The 12,735-nt window shown below is 38.4% G+C and overlaps 1 protein-coding gene across 1 annotated transcript in view; it reads left to right on the forward strand.

Annotated features, from left to right (window-relative positions):
* The window catches only part of Fras1 (Fraser extracellular matrix complex subunit 1), a 452,968-nt gene that overhangs the window by 51,713 nt on the left and 388,520 nt on the right, over positions 1–12,735 (forward strand). The window lies entirely within an intron of this gene.

Here is a 12,735-nt window from a genome sequence, read left to right on the forward strand (position 1 = left end):
TCTGTACAGTATGTTCACAAATAAAATAAAATAAAATTAAAAAATATGATTTTATTTTATTTTATTTTTTTATTGTCAAGGTGATATACAGAGGGGTTACAGTTACATAAGTAAAGTAATAAGTATATTTCTTGTCAAACTTGTTACCCCTTCCCTCATTTTTCTTTTTTGTATGTTTTTTTAATTGTAAAAGTGCTGTACAGAGGGGTTATAGTTACATGAGCAAGACAAGGAGTATATTCCTCAATTTTCTTAAAAATGATTTCTTAAGTCAGAAACTAATTTCGTGCAGAGCATTGTACTAGGCACCAGGACACAATGAACTGGACAGATGTGATACAGTGTTCATGACACCAAGAGACCTAATGATGGAGATATATAAAAAAAACTAAAACAATTAGAGTGGCTGAAAGATGTGCTAGAGTTTCAGGCAGAGAGAATAATATACCGAAAGGTTTTTGTGTGAATGGAAATGGATGAATAGCATGTAGGAGGAACCAGAAGAATGTCAGAATGGCCTAAGTATGAGATGGGAGGAGGCTTACATGGCGAGGCTAGGTTGAAGAGGTAATCCTAGGGTGGTCAATGAAGACTTGCAAGCTATTTTTCAGGGTCTGGACTTGATCTTAAGGCAAAAGGAATTGTAGTGTTTTTAATCTGAAAGAGATGATTGTTCTAGCCATGTCTGGAGAACAGATTGGGCAAAAGTGAATGATGGTGGGGTAAAGAAGAGTAAGGACTTGGGAAATACTTAACAAGTAAGATTGTGAGACTTAGTAGCTAATGAAGACTTAAGAATTATATTACATTCACAAACTGCTTTGTTAAAAGGCAAATCCTTTGTACAACTACTTAAAGATTAAAAAATTCTGAAAAGAAGAATTACTTCCAGGAATATGGGAATGATCAAGCAGATTTGTGTATTTACTTTCATTATGCAAGTTAAAACCCATATATTGAATATTTATTAATAGGGATAATGGTATTTAGTGAATCCAGCTCAATCAGAATTTATACTTTGGAGGTTCTATTCTCCTCAGAATCTTATTTGGCAAGGGGCAGGGGGTCAGTGCTAGAGGGGAATGGAATCCAGGACCTTGTGCATATTAGGCAAATACTCTGTCACTGAGCTATATCCCCAGCCCCCTGAGTTCACTTTGATTCCAATCTTAGCTTTTATTTTATATTTTCCTGCATAAAAATGTTGAAACCTCTTCAGCTTAAAGTTCAGTCTTCCACTCATCCTGTTCGTGCACTGATAATTCTCAAGCATCTATCCTGGTCCTGGCACTGGTAGGATGGGGACAGCCTTGCTTATTCTCAGGGAGCCCACAGTGTCCGGAGTATGCTGGACACTGAAGTGTGAATAGATATTATTTCTCTAGACTTTAAACTGTAGTACCAAACTGAGTAGTTCTTGGTTCTGAGATTTTTTTTCTGGCATCTTTCAGCTATCCCTAATGCATGTACTAAAAATCATGTTTCTTTTTTCTTAAAATGTGCGAAAATTTAAAGACTTGCTTGACTCTCATGTGATTTCTTTATGCCTCAGGTAAAAACATCCCTCCTCTCACCCCAAAGGCATACGTCTTCCTAGCATTAAAATTCTGATTCTTATACCTGCATGCATATATATATATATCTCTATATATAATATATATATATATATATATATATATCAGAATAGGATTTGATATGGAGCTCTAAATTTGTAGGGAAATTCTTCTTTAGTGGATCTGTTTGATCAAGCTGGGCACAGCTCTTAAAATTTCTTTTCCTCACAGTTTTCCTGGAGGCTTCTCTGTACCATTCAGACACTTATTAGAAGAAAATTTCCCACTCAATTTCCACCCATACTAATGGCGTTATATTATTTCTTTTGATACAAGTCAGGAACCTATTTGCGACTCTGTGATTGTGGAGGAATTATGTAGTCTGCTGGGAGGAATCACTATTGTGTTTCAAATGTCTGTGCTAAACCTTCATCCTAAAAACAGCATGGGCAGAATCCAAACCTGCTCAACATTCCTGGATCCTCCATTTGTGTCACTTGGAGAAGATGATGATACGTTAGTGGTAGGAAGGTGTGTGCATCTCTATGCTGCGTTGCAAGGCTGGAATCGACCACAGTACGAGAAACATTGGGTGTCTTTGCACATTGTGCTAGGTAGTCCAGTGGTGCAAATGACTGGTAGGGTAGAGCCAAGTGGGAAGAAGATAAAAGTCAGTTGTTAATTACTTATTCAGGCATGTATCCTACCTAAACAGGGAAGTCCAAAAGTATTTTATCAGCATGAACTAGAATTTACAATCAAAGACTGCATGCAGAATGATTTCTGTATGGATTTCAGTAGTTACTAATGATTGTTGTATTGAGTGTACTCAATGTTAGGCTACTAAAAATGCATAATTTTAGTGTTATTCCTAACTTGGCCTATAAATGTTAAACTTTGTTTGTTCTCTTTTACTGTGTGTGAGTTATGTCTGTAAGGCCGGTGTTCTGTCAATGCAGGCCTGTGTTTCTTGGTGGTTTTCCTTTCTTTTTTTAAAAATATGTTTGTTATTGTAAAAATACTGTACAGAGGGGTTACAGTTACATGAGCAAGGTAATGGGTACATTTCCTATCAAGCATTGTTACCTCCTTTTGGTGATTTTTCTATAGGCCCCATATCACCTATCCTCCTTTATTTTTATCTTTTATCCTTAGGTAGTTGTAGGAGAGAAGTTGCCATACCGTGTGTCAGTTTATCTATCTATCTATCTATCTATCTATCTATCTATCTATCTATCTATCTATCTATCTATCTATCTATCTATTATATATATAATGCTTCTTGAGCAATGTCATCATCCCTTTCATCATCCCCCCCCCCATCCCTCCCTACCTCACCCTTTCTCCAATTTTCTTAATTTTGTAGGATATGCATTGAATTCTATGACTGCATTCCCCTGCCTTCCTTTGATATCGCCTATTCTTATCCCCACTGCCAGCAAGCTGTAGCAGCCAGGAGAGACAGCCAATAACTATCGACTTTTACTTTGGGTTTGGCTGGGAAAGCAACCCTATTCCAATTTCAGCTGACAATTAATGTTTATAAAAGAAATCAGGTCTTTGTTTGCTGGTTCATTATATGTACTTTGTTAAAACAAAAAAAAAAGCAGAAACAGAAATAAAAAATATCCTCAGGCATTCTAAGCAGTATCCTGGGGGTTCAGAGCTTTCAGTCTGGAAGTGTGGCACTCACAGTAGGGCTTTCGCTAGTGGATGTAGAATGAACCCAAGAATCAAGATTGTAATTTACCGAGTACAGAAATACACACACTTCTTTGTGGTCAAGGTAAGGAGACAACTGGATGAGAAAAAGCATATGAGGTGAAGGGAGACAAAAGCTCCATTTTGGTTTCTCAGGAGACAGGACAGTATGGATGAGACCAGATATGTAGGAATTTGCCCGGGAAAGAATGTGAGATCATTTCCAGGTGCTGGGCGTGGTGGTGCATGCTTGTACTCTTAGCAATTGGAAGCAGGAGGAGTTTGAGTTTGAGGCCAGCCTGAGCTAGGGAGACCCTTTACCAAACCCCTTCATCCTCCAAAAAAGAAAAAAAGAGAAGAAAATGGTGGACTTTTGGGTGGTTTTTTCACTAGATGGTGAAGGGCTTGTAGAAAGTTGTGGAGATCAGGAGGAGCTGCGTGGAGTGAGAGAGTTTCTGCTCGCTTTAACTCACCCAGGGGAGATGTTGGGGTCCCAGGTTTAGATTTGGAGCTGTTTTCTGGCTTTAAACCTCATCTTGTCCTGCCTAGCTCTTTGATTTCCCCCTTCTCAGCCCTTCCCTCACTTACTTATAAATAGCCAACACCCCTTTAGTAATCTATGTAACATATATAGCTTCTCTGCCTCTTGAATCTTCATTCTACTTCCTCCTGATTATGGTTCTTTCTTTCCACACTCTACAATTTTGCAGGTGGATTTCTTAGGAAGAAATCCATGAGAGCACTCAAAACCTTCTTTGATATCCCAGCACTCTGGAGGCTGAGGCAGGAAGATCACAAGGTTCAGGCCAGCCTGAGCTACATAGACCTTGTCTTCACATCCAGTGAACTAACCAATCAAACAATTAGCTTACATTAGGGAGGAATTTCATTGTTATATTTCCACCCATATTTCTTTTTTTGTACTTTTTTACTGTAAAAATGCTGTACAGAGGAGTTACAGTTACATGAGCAAGGTAATGAGTACATTTCTTGGTGAGCATGTTTCTGATATAATCTAATCAGTGTCACTCCCTGCCATTATTCTATCTTTAACAATTTCAACAGGTTTTATTGTTTTGTTTTTATAGTTGTGAACATAGCTATTTTGAGTATATCCATCTTCTTTAAAAATACATTTCAAAATCATTTACCCTCTGTTTTTCTTTTTTACATTCTCCCTTCCTTTCCTTCTCTTCATTTTCTGAGTTTATATACTACACCTCTTCCTTTCTGGCTTTGAATAACTTATGAGTTTCATCTTTGGAGTTGGTTGAGACTCCCTCCCAACCAGGGAGTAGAACAAGGAAAAGGGATTAGAAGTAACTAAAGAAGTGAAGGACCTCTATGATGAAAACTTTAAAAACAGCTTACACTAAGCAAAAGGAAAGAAATGTAAATATCACCTTGTGTGGAAGAAATAATTGTATTGTCAAAGCTCAGAGAATTCACAAACTTTATAGACCATGATACTGACCATTTGCTTTGTGAAGGTTAACATGTGTTTGTGACTTTAAGTATCACTATTCCATAATACTGTGAAATTTGTGTAATTACAATTTTGCTGGGGTGGGGGTGGGTGGGAGGTGTGGGGAGAGGGGGTAGTTGTGGAAGTGGGAGGAAAGGGATGGTAGGGGAAAAATAAAGGAGGAGGCAACAATGCTCAATAGGAATGTAATCATTACCTTGCTCATGTAACTGTAACCCCTTTGTACAGCATGTTTTTTTTGGGGGGGTGCAGTCATGGGGCCTGAACTCTGGGCCTGGGCACTGTCCCTCAGCTCTTCAGCTCAAGGCTAGTGCTCTACCACCTAAGCCACAGTGCCACTTCCGGCTTTTTTTCTTTTTGCTTATGTGGTGCTGAGGAATCGAACCCAGGGCCTCAGGCATGCAAGGCAAGCGCTCTACCACTGAGCCACCTTCCCAGCCCTGTACAGCATTTTTATAATAAAAAATGTACAAAAAATAAGAGTAAAAAAATAAACCTGAAAAAAGAAATTAAAGCAGAAGTAAGGAAGTGGAAAAACTTCCCATGCTCCTGGATTGGGAGGATTAACATTGTGAAAAAGGAAATATTGCCAAAGGTTATCTACAAATTAAATGCGATGCCCATCAATATCCCAACCTCATTCTTCAATGAAATAGAAGTAACCCAAAAATTTATATGAAACAATAAAAGACTCTGAATAGCAAAAACAATCCTTAACAGAAAGAATAATGCTGGAGGAATATCAATATCAAATTTCAAACTCTACGACAAAGCCATAGTAATCAAAACAGCTTGTTACTGGCACAAGAACAAACCTGAGAACCAGTGGAATAGAATTGAAAACCCAGACATGAACCCTCAGACCTATAGCCATGTAATCTTTGACAAGGAAGCTAAAAAAATAGAATGGAAGAAAGACAGCCTCTTCAGTGCTGGCAAAATTGGTTAAACACCTGTAGAAAACTAAAATTAGATCCTTATATATCCCCCTGCTCCAGAATCAACTCCAAATGGATCAAAGACCTCAGAGTCAAAGCAGACAACCTGAAAACATTACAAGAAGAAATAGGAGAAACTCTAGGACTCCTTGCCACAGGCCAAAATTTTGATAAGACCGAGAAACACAACAAATCAAAGAAAGGTTGGACAAATGGGACTGCATGAAACTGCAGAGCTTCTGCATGGCAAAGGACATAGCTAGCAAGATCAATAGAAAGCCCATGGATTGGGAGATCTACACTAGCCATACAATGGACAAGGGTCTCATAACTAAAATATACTTGGAACTCAAAAAATAAATTCCTCAACAACAAATCCTCAGAGAAACAACTGCCCAATCATAAGTGGGCTAAAGACTTAAGAGAGACTTCTCTGAAGAGGAAATAAAATGGCCAATAGACAGATGAAGAAATGCTCAACTTCTCTAGCCATAAAAGAAATGCAAATCAAAACAACATTGAGATTCCACCTCACCCCAGTTAGAATGGCTATAATCAAGAAATCTAATAATAACAGATCCTGGAGGGGACGTGGCCAGAAGGGAACCCTACTGCATTGCTGGTGGGAGTGTAAACTTGTTCAACCACTTTGGAGAGTAGTATGAAGATTCCTCAAAAGACTCCACATAGAGCTCCCCTATGACTCAGCAATCCCACTTTTGGGCATTTACCCAAATGATCACAAATAATACCATACTAAAGCTACCAGCACAACTATGTTTATCGCAGCATTGTTCACCATAGCTAAGATATGGAACCAACCCAGATGCCCCTCAGGAGATGAATGAATCAAGGAAATTTGATACAAATGTGTGTGTGTATATATATATATATATATATATATGTGTATATACATATATTAATTTATCAGAATTCTATGTCTCCATCAGCAAGAATGACACCACCTCATTTGTTAGGAAATGGAAAGACTTGGAAAAAATTATATTAAGTGATGTAAGCCAGGCCCAAAGAAACATAGGTCCCATAGTTTCCCTTATTTGCAATAACTAGTATATGTCTAAGACAAGCAGAAAAGGTCAAAAGTTATCTACATATGACCATATAAAATGATGATAAGCAAAATGAACCCCAAGATAGGGCACAAGAGGTTTTATCTTTGTTTCTGTTTTTAATGTGCTTATAATGTACTATGTGATTTTTTTGTTTCTTTTGTATGTTTTTCCCCATGGTATAATCCCTGTTTTCACTGTATTTCATTCTGGTGCTCTGCATCTTGTATATACATTTTTCTAATTTGGGGAGGGGAAGGGAAATAACAAAATGCTGAAATAAGGATACAGGTTGACTCATTGTAGCAATGTGATGTATAAGATACTATTGTTGAAAATGAATTTTAAAACTTGAGGGGGGAGGGGTGGAGTCGGGGAGATGGACAGGGATGGTAGGGGAAAAACAAAGGAGGGGGTAGCAATGCTGGATAAGAAGTGTACTCATTACCTTCCTCATGTAGCTGTAACCCCTTTGTACAGTATCTTTACAATAAAAAAATATATATTTAATAAAAGAAGAAGTGACCAGGTCAGAGTCCAGCTGAGAGGTGAAATTTAAGAACAAAGAACGAAAACAAAACAGAAAAAAACCACACAAGCAGAATTTATCCTGGACCTATGTGAGGCTTGGCTCACAGAGGGCAGCAGCTTGGAGGGATGAGAATTTGGAGTTGATCTAGCATTGGGACTATGTGATGAGACACTTGGATAGAGATGATAATGGTGCGGGCAGGATTTCATTGTAGTAACATACCATGAGGTCCATAGTTGGTGTGCAGGGATATCAACATAGACTAAGAGACTGTCAAGGATTTTGTCCAGGATACATAATTCCAGGTAAGGCCCAGTATGGCAGGAGGGAATGGAATTGGGATCCTAACCTATTTTATGCTTTTGTAGACATTATTATTATTTTTTAGCAGTAGTAGTAGTAGTATTTAGCAAGGCTCAAGATGGAATCACAGGGTTTTGAGAATGTTAGGCAAGTGCTCAACCACTGAGCTACACCTTCAGTCTACTGTTAGCTCCCATCTCAACTCTCTTAGCTTTTTATTTTTTATCTTTAAGTAGCTGTACAGAAAGATTTTAGTTCAACATGTCAGTTTATGAATATGACCAGTGTCATTCCTTTTGTCATTCTCAAGGTACCTATCTCCTCAACTCTCCTAGTCCCATTTTCACACAAATACATTGAATACTGTGGCTGCATTCTCTGACCCTTCCTCTCCCTTTGTCTACTGGCTTTGCTTGACTTTATCTTCCCACCCACCCACCTCTACAAGTTCCAACTTCCCCAGCATTCATTTTGTTAAACTGTAAGTTAGTGGTTTAAAGGTCAACTTGCTTAGCTTTTTTAAAGCCAAAGCTACATTGTGAGGTTTCACAGTCATGCTAGAAGGTTGCATGGATCGATTCAAAACATCTTTTTAAGGCCAACAATTTTATTTTGCGGCAAAGGGAGAAGGAAAGAACAAAATTAAGTGGCTGGTTCAAACACGAAATGTCTCATACTTTTAGCTCACTGTTGATCTTTCCTGTTTTTATAGCCTTGTTCATCTTGCACATGTATTTTCAATATTTGATCTGGAGAATTCCTAAAGTGTGCCTCTGGGTGGGATGTGCTATTCACTGACATGCTGGTACAAGTATTTAGACTTCTTTCTTTCCCTTTAAAATGAAATCTTCTATGATTCTTTTTAGAGAAGTAATTAACTCAAAGTCAAGATTCCATTATAGGTATTCATGTAATGCCACCTATTTGACAAGTCCTATAGAGCCTAACAGCAAAACTGTCTTTGAATTGTTAGACGTGTGCTATGATGTATATTCTGGTCTTTGCCATACTTGTTGCAGGTTCAAGCAGAAGCATGCTGTAGAATTCTTTATTTTTCCTGTTCTTGCTATGCTGCTGGAGATTTTGGCCTTAAATGTTTCTTCCTTCATCTACTTCATTTACCTAAGTTTATTTTCCTATCACTTGTCCCTTCTTTTCATGTCAATGGGCTCTCACTATGGCTTCTAAGTGTTAGGCTTGTAATTACATCATTTTTACTTGTAGGATTGTTTTGGTCTCTGGGAAGTTGTTGATCCATTACTTGACAATAAACTAAGAAAAGTAGAAAAGCTGAGCAACTCAGAGAAAAATTGCTCTTCTCTTTTCTTTGTCTGCCTGGAATGACTCCTTTCATGACAGATAACTCCAAAGATGTTTCTAAGAGGTGCTATCCATGTTCTGGCTTTACCTATGCATTTAAAGGCCCTAGGTAACCTAGATCAGTGTGTGATATACCAATTATAAAATTCATGACTTTTAAACATCCTTATCTCATTTAATTTTTGAAGAGGTGGGCCTTGTGCATACTAATCTCATGCTATACCACTGAGCTACATTTCTGGCCTGTAAGTTAATTGTTAAAGCACCCTGATATTTTAGGTGCTATCATTATTTGCACTTAACAAATGATGAATTAGAGGCTTAAAAGTTAAATCACTAAGTTACTTCTCTAAGCAGTGTGGCTGAGATTGTAATCTCCATGTCTGAGTTCAGGGTCTAAGACATTCTTTTAAAATCCTAATCTTGACAAGTCTCAAGAACAATTGCTTTAGGTTTTGCTGTATACAGTTATTTTACCATCAGGGATTTGATTCGGCTGGCTGCATTTGAGATATTAATACACCATATTATAAAAGAAAATAAAAGACCCAAGCATCCCTCTACGTGCAAATGTAAGTAAACCATGATTCCCCTTGCTGATGATGCCTGTATGCAGTGGTGTTTAGTTCTAAAGACTCTTACTGCTATAGTCCTTTTTGTCTTTCATTCTTGCCTCTTTTCTTCCTTTTGTGTTATTTATTTTGTATTCTTTTGTGTTTTAGTTTTCCCTTTTTCTTGTTCATGCATTCACTTTCTGTTCAGAATGTTCCAGTATATCTTTTGGATGGGAGTTTCAGGTGCATGCTTGAATTATTTATTGGCCTGTGCTTCTGCTGTGCATTTGTGGCGAGTGTTCTCATGGAGGTACCATCTGCAGTTATTAATGGCAGACACCAGTGGATCTGAGGATGAAGTGTAGAAACATTTGGGCTATGGGTTGCAAAATTTAGCCCACTCATATAAGCCTAAGAGATGGAGGAAAGATATCCCTAGAGACACCCCCAAAGGAGTAAACCTACCTGAGGAGGGTAGGCCATGTTCAATAATTTCCTTATGAGTGCTAGAAGATTTTTCTAGCTTTTAGTATGCTAAAGGTCTTAAAAATTTTTTTCTCACTATTTTCTCCATTCCAAAAAGGCCATATTCCAAGGGCATCACTGCTGCTTTGGCAGGTTGTATGCTGCACAGTTCTAGAGTTGACATTTATCTTTTCATATACTTGTATATAGAAGTCTGGGTATAGTTAGTTCTCATTATAGGCAATAGAAAGTAATTTGCAAATACTGAACTCTTGCTCTTGGGGATATTTAGGGCTGGGATCTTGTAAGTCTTTGATTTCAACATTTTCATCAATGGATCAATATGTAACTTTATGTTTTTGTTTAAAGACATCATGTTTAATATAGATTGTTGGTTTATTAGCATTGAGTTCATGGCCAACAACAAGTTAGCTCATGCCTGAATGAAGCAAGTCTAATACACGTACTTTTTCAGTAAGACAAATCGTAGTCTTTTGTACTTGGGAACAGTTCATTAACACTGTGTGTGGTGAACATGTTAGACAGTGAAATCAACAATAAGCCCAAAGATGAGTGTGTGGCACTAAAAATTTGATAAAAAAGAGAAGGAAACACTTTTACACAGTATGAGAGCTGAAAGAAACACGAAAACAAAGAAACTTGAAAAGAAGGAAGCTTTATTTGATTATGGATGGGAACATGTGTGAATTTGAGTGACTGAAGATTTTTCTGCTCTGAAAACTGCACACTGCTTAGCACTGTGACAGGGGGAATTCAAATGAATTTCAGGTGAGTCTACAGGTAGGCGGTTCACAAGCAATTAGAACCAACTATATGCTCTATTTTATTTGAGTGCCTGTACTGGGCCTGGAACTCAGGGCTCAGTCACTGTTGCTATCCCTGAGCTTTTTTTGTCCCAGGTTCTGCCACTTGAACCACAGCTCCACTTTTGGCATTTTGGTGATTAATTTGAGCTAAGAGTCTAATAGACTTTCCTGCTTGGCTGGGTTTGAACTGTGATCCTTAGATCTCAGCCTCCTGAGTAGCTAGAAATACAGGCATGAGCCACTGGCACCTGGGCCAACTCTATGCTCTGAATAAAGACTTAAAGGATCCCAAGGAGGCCTAGGGGTGAGATAGACCTAGAGAAGTAAGATGTCAGAACCTTAGGGATGGAAGAACTGTAGCTAGATCCCCATTTAATCTCTTCAGTTCTAGGTGAGGAAGTGACCCAAAGAGATTATGTGACTTCATAAAAGCGAGTTAGTGAGTGACAGCCGACATTTCAGCTGGGAACCCAGGTTCTGACATTCCATAGACACCCAGTGCTCTGCCTTTCCCATGGCACTAGGAGCATCACCAGGGACTTTCTGAAGCCATTGTGCTGAAGTGGGAAATAACATCCTTTGATGACACACATTTCCATTTCTTCTTCCAAGGATGGTTCTGTGTGTATCTACTGGGCACTGCTTTAGGCCAGGTGCTGGGACTTTACAAGAGGAGTCACAGAGGACTGGGCACTCATAGGGCCTGCTGCCCCTGGCATTGCATCCTCTGAAAGAAGTCCCTTCTTGGCAAGAACAGGTCTCCCAAGAACCCAGAAGTGTTGTCAATTTTCAGTATCCTCCGCTGAGAGCTTGTCATATCAACCACTGGCCTGTGTTCTCTAAACAGGAAAAGACAGTACTTATATGGCGTCTATGAACCTTTGATTCATTTGTTTTCCCCTCTCAGCTAAAGAGAAGATAAGTAACTTAGGACAGTCTAATCGATTACTGCTTCCTCCGTGGCCAGAGAAAAATGCCCGAAAGATCCATTGTAGGCTCCGTTGATTACTGGGAATTATTTGAATCAATAATGTTTACGTATTAAATGTTAAGCAAAATCACTTCTTTGATTATCTACGTGCGTCCCTGTGTGTGTGTGTGTGTGTGTACGTGCATAAGTATATATTTGTCTCAAGTGTAAAGAGGAGAAAATGTTTATTTAGCTTTTCTGAGAAAATAATTAAATGTAAAGAGAAGTAAAGTACAAAGAGAAAATGTTTACTTAGCTTTTTCTGACAAAATAATCAAACCTAAGGTAGTATCGATATAACAGAGTCTTTGTCTAACACAATCAACATCTGTAGCTGGTGTGTGAATTAAAAAAAAAATCTACTTGGAATGAAACTCAACTGTAAGCAGTAAATCCCAAATCATAGTGGCTTAAACAAGGCAGAAGTTCACTTCTCTCCCTTGTAAGTGTCGTGCTTTGTTGTTATGTGGTCCAGGGCTACTGTGGTATCTCTGGACTCATCAGAAACCCAGATACTGTCTCAATATGCCTGTAGATAGCTTTTCCTGTTGAAGATTATAGACCTTGACTATATGGTTTTTGGATCTAACATTTTAAGTTTTCTATGTACTGTTAGGGATCTTTGAGTGGTAAGAGGTGGAGGTGACTGGCAGAGGGAACTTCAGGTACTATCTGGGGTGGTGGGAATGTATACTGGGGGAATATCCTGTGTCATTTTGTCATTGATGGGTGTCTGTACTCACTCTGTGAAGGAGAAATGAACTGGGGTACCTGGATTTAGAGGGCCTATCTGGCACTATATATTGCAGTTAACAGTGTGTGCTTTGTAGGTAGGATGAACATAGTTGTCAGCCTGCCTCACTGTCATTTTACGCACATTACAAAAAATCCACTTCTGAATTCTTATTAAACAAGAAATTCTTCTTCTTCTTCTTCTTCTTCTTCTTCTTCTTCTTCTTCTTCTTCTTCTTCTTCTTCTTCTTCTTCTTCTTCTTCTTCTTCTTCTTCTTCTTCTT

The sequence above is a fragment of the Dipodomys ordii genome, unplaced genomic scaffold (genome assembly GCF_000151885.1).
Source record: "Dipodomys ordii isolate 6190 unplaced genomic scaffold, Dord_2.0 Scaffold49, whole genome shotgun sequence".
NCBI classification, from domain to species: Eukaryota; Metazoa; Chordata; class Mammalia; order Rodentia; family Heteromyidae; genus Dipodomys; species Dipodomys ordii.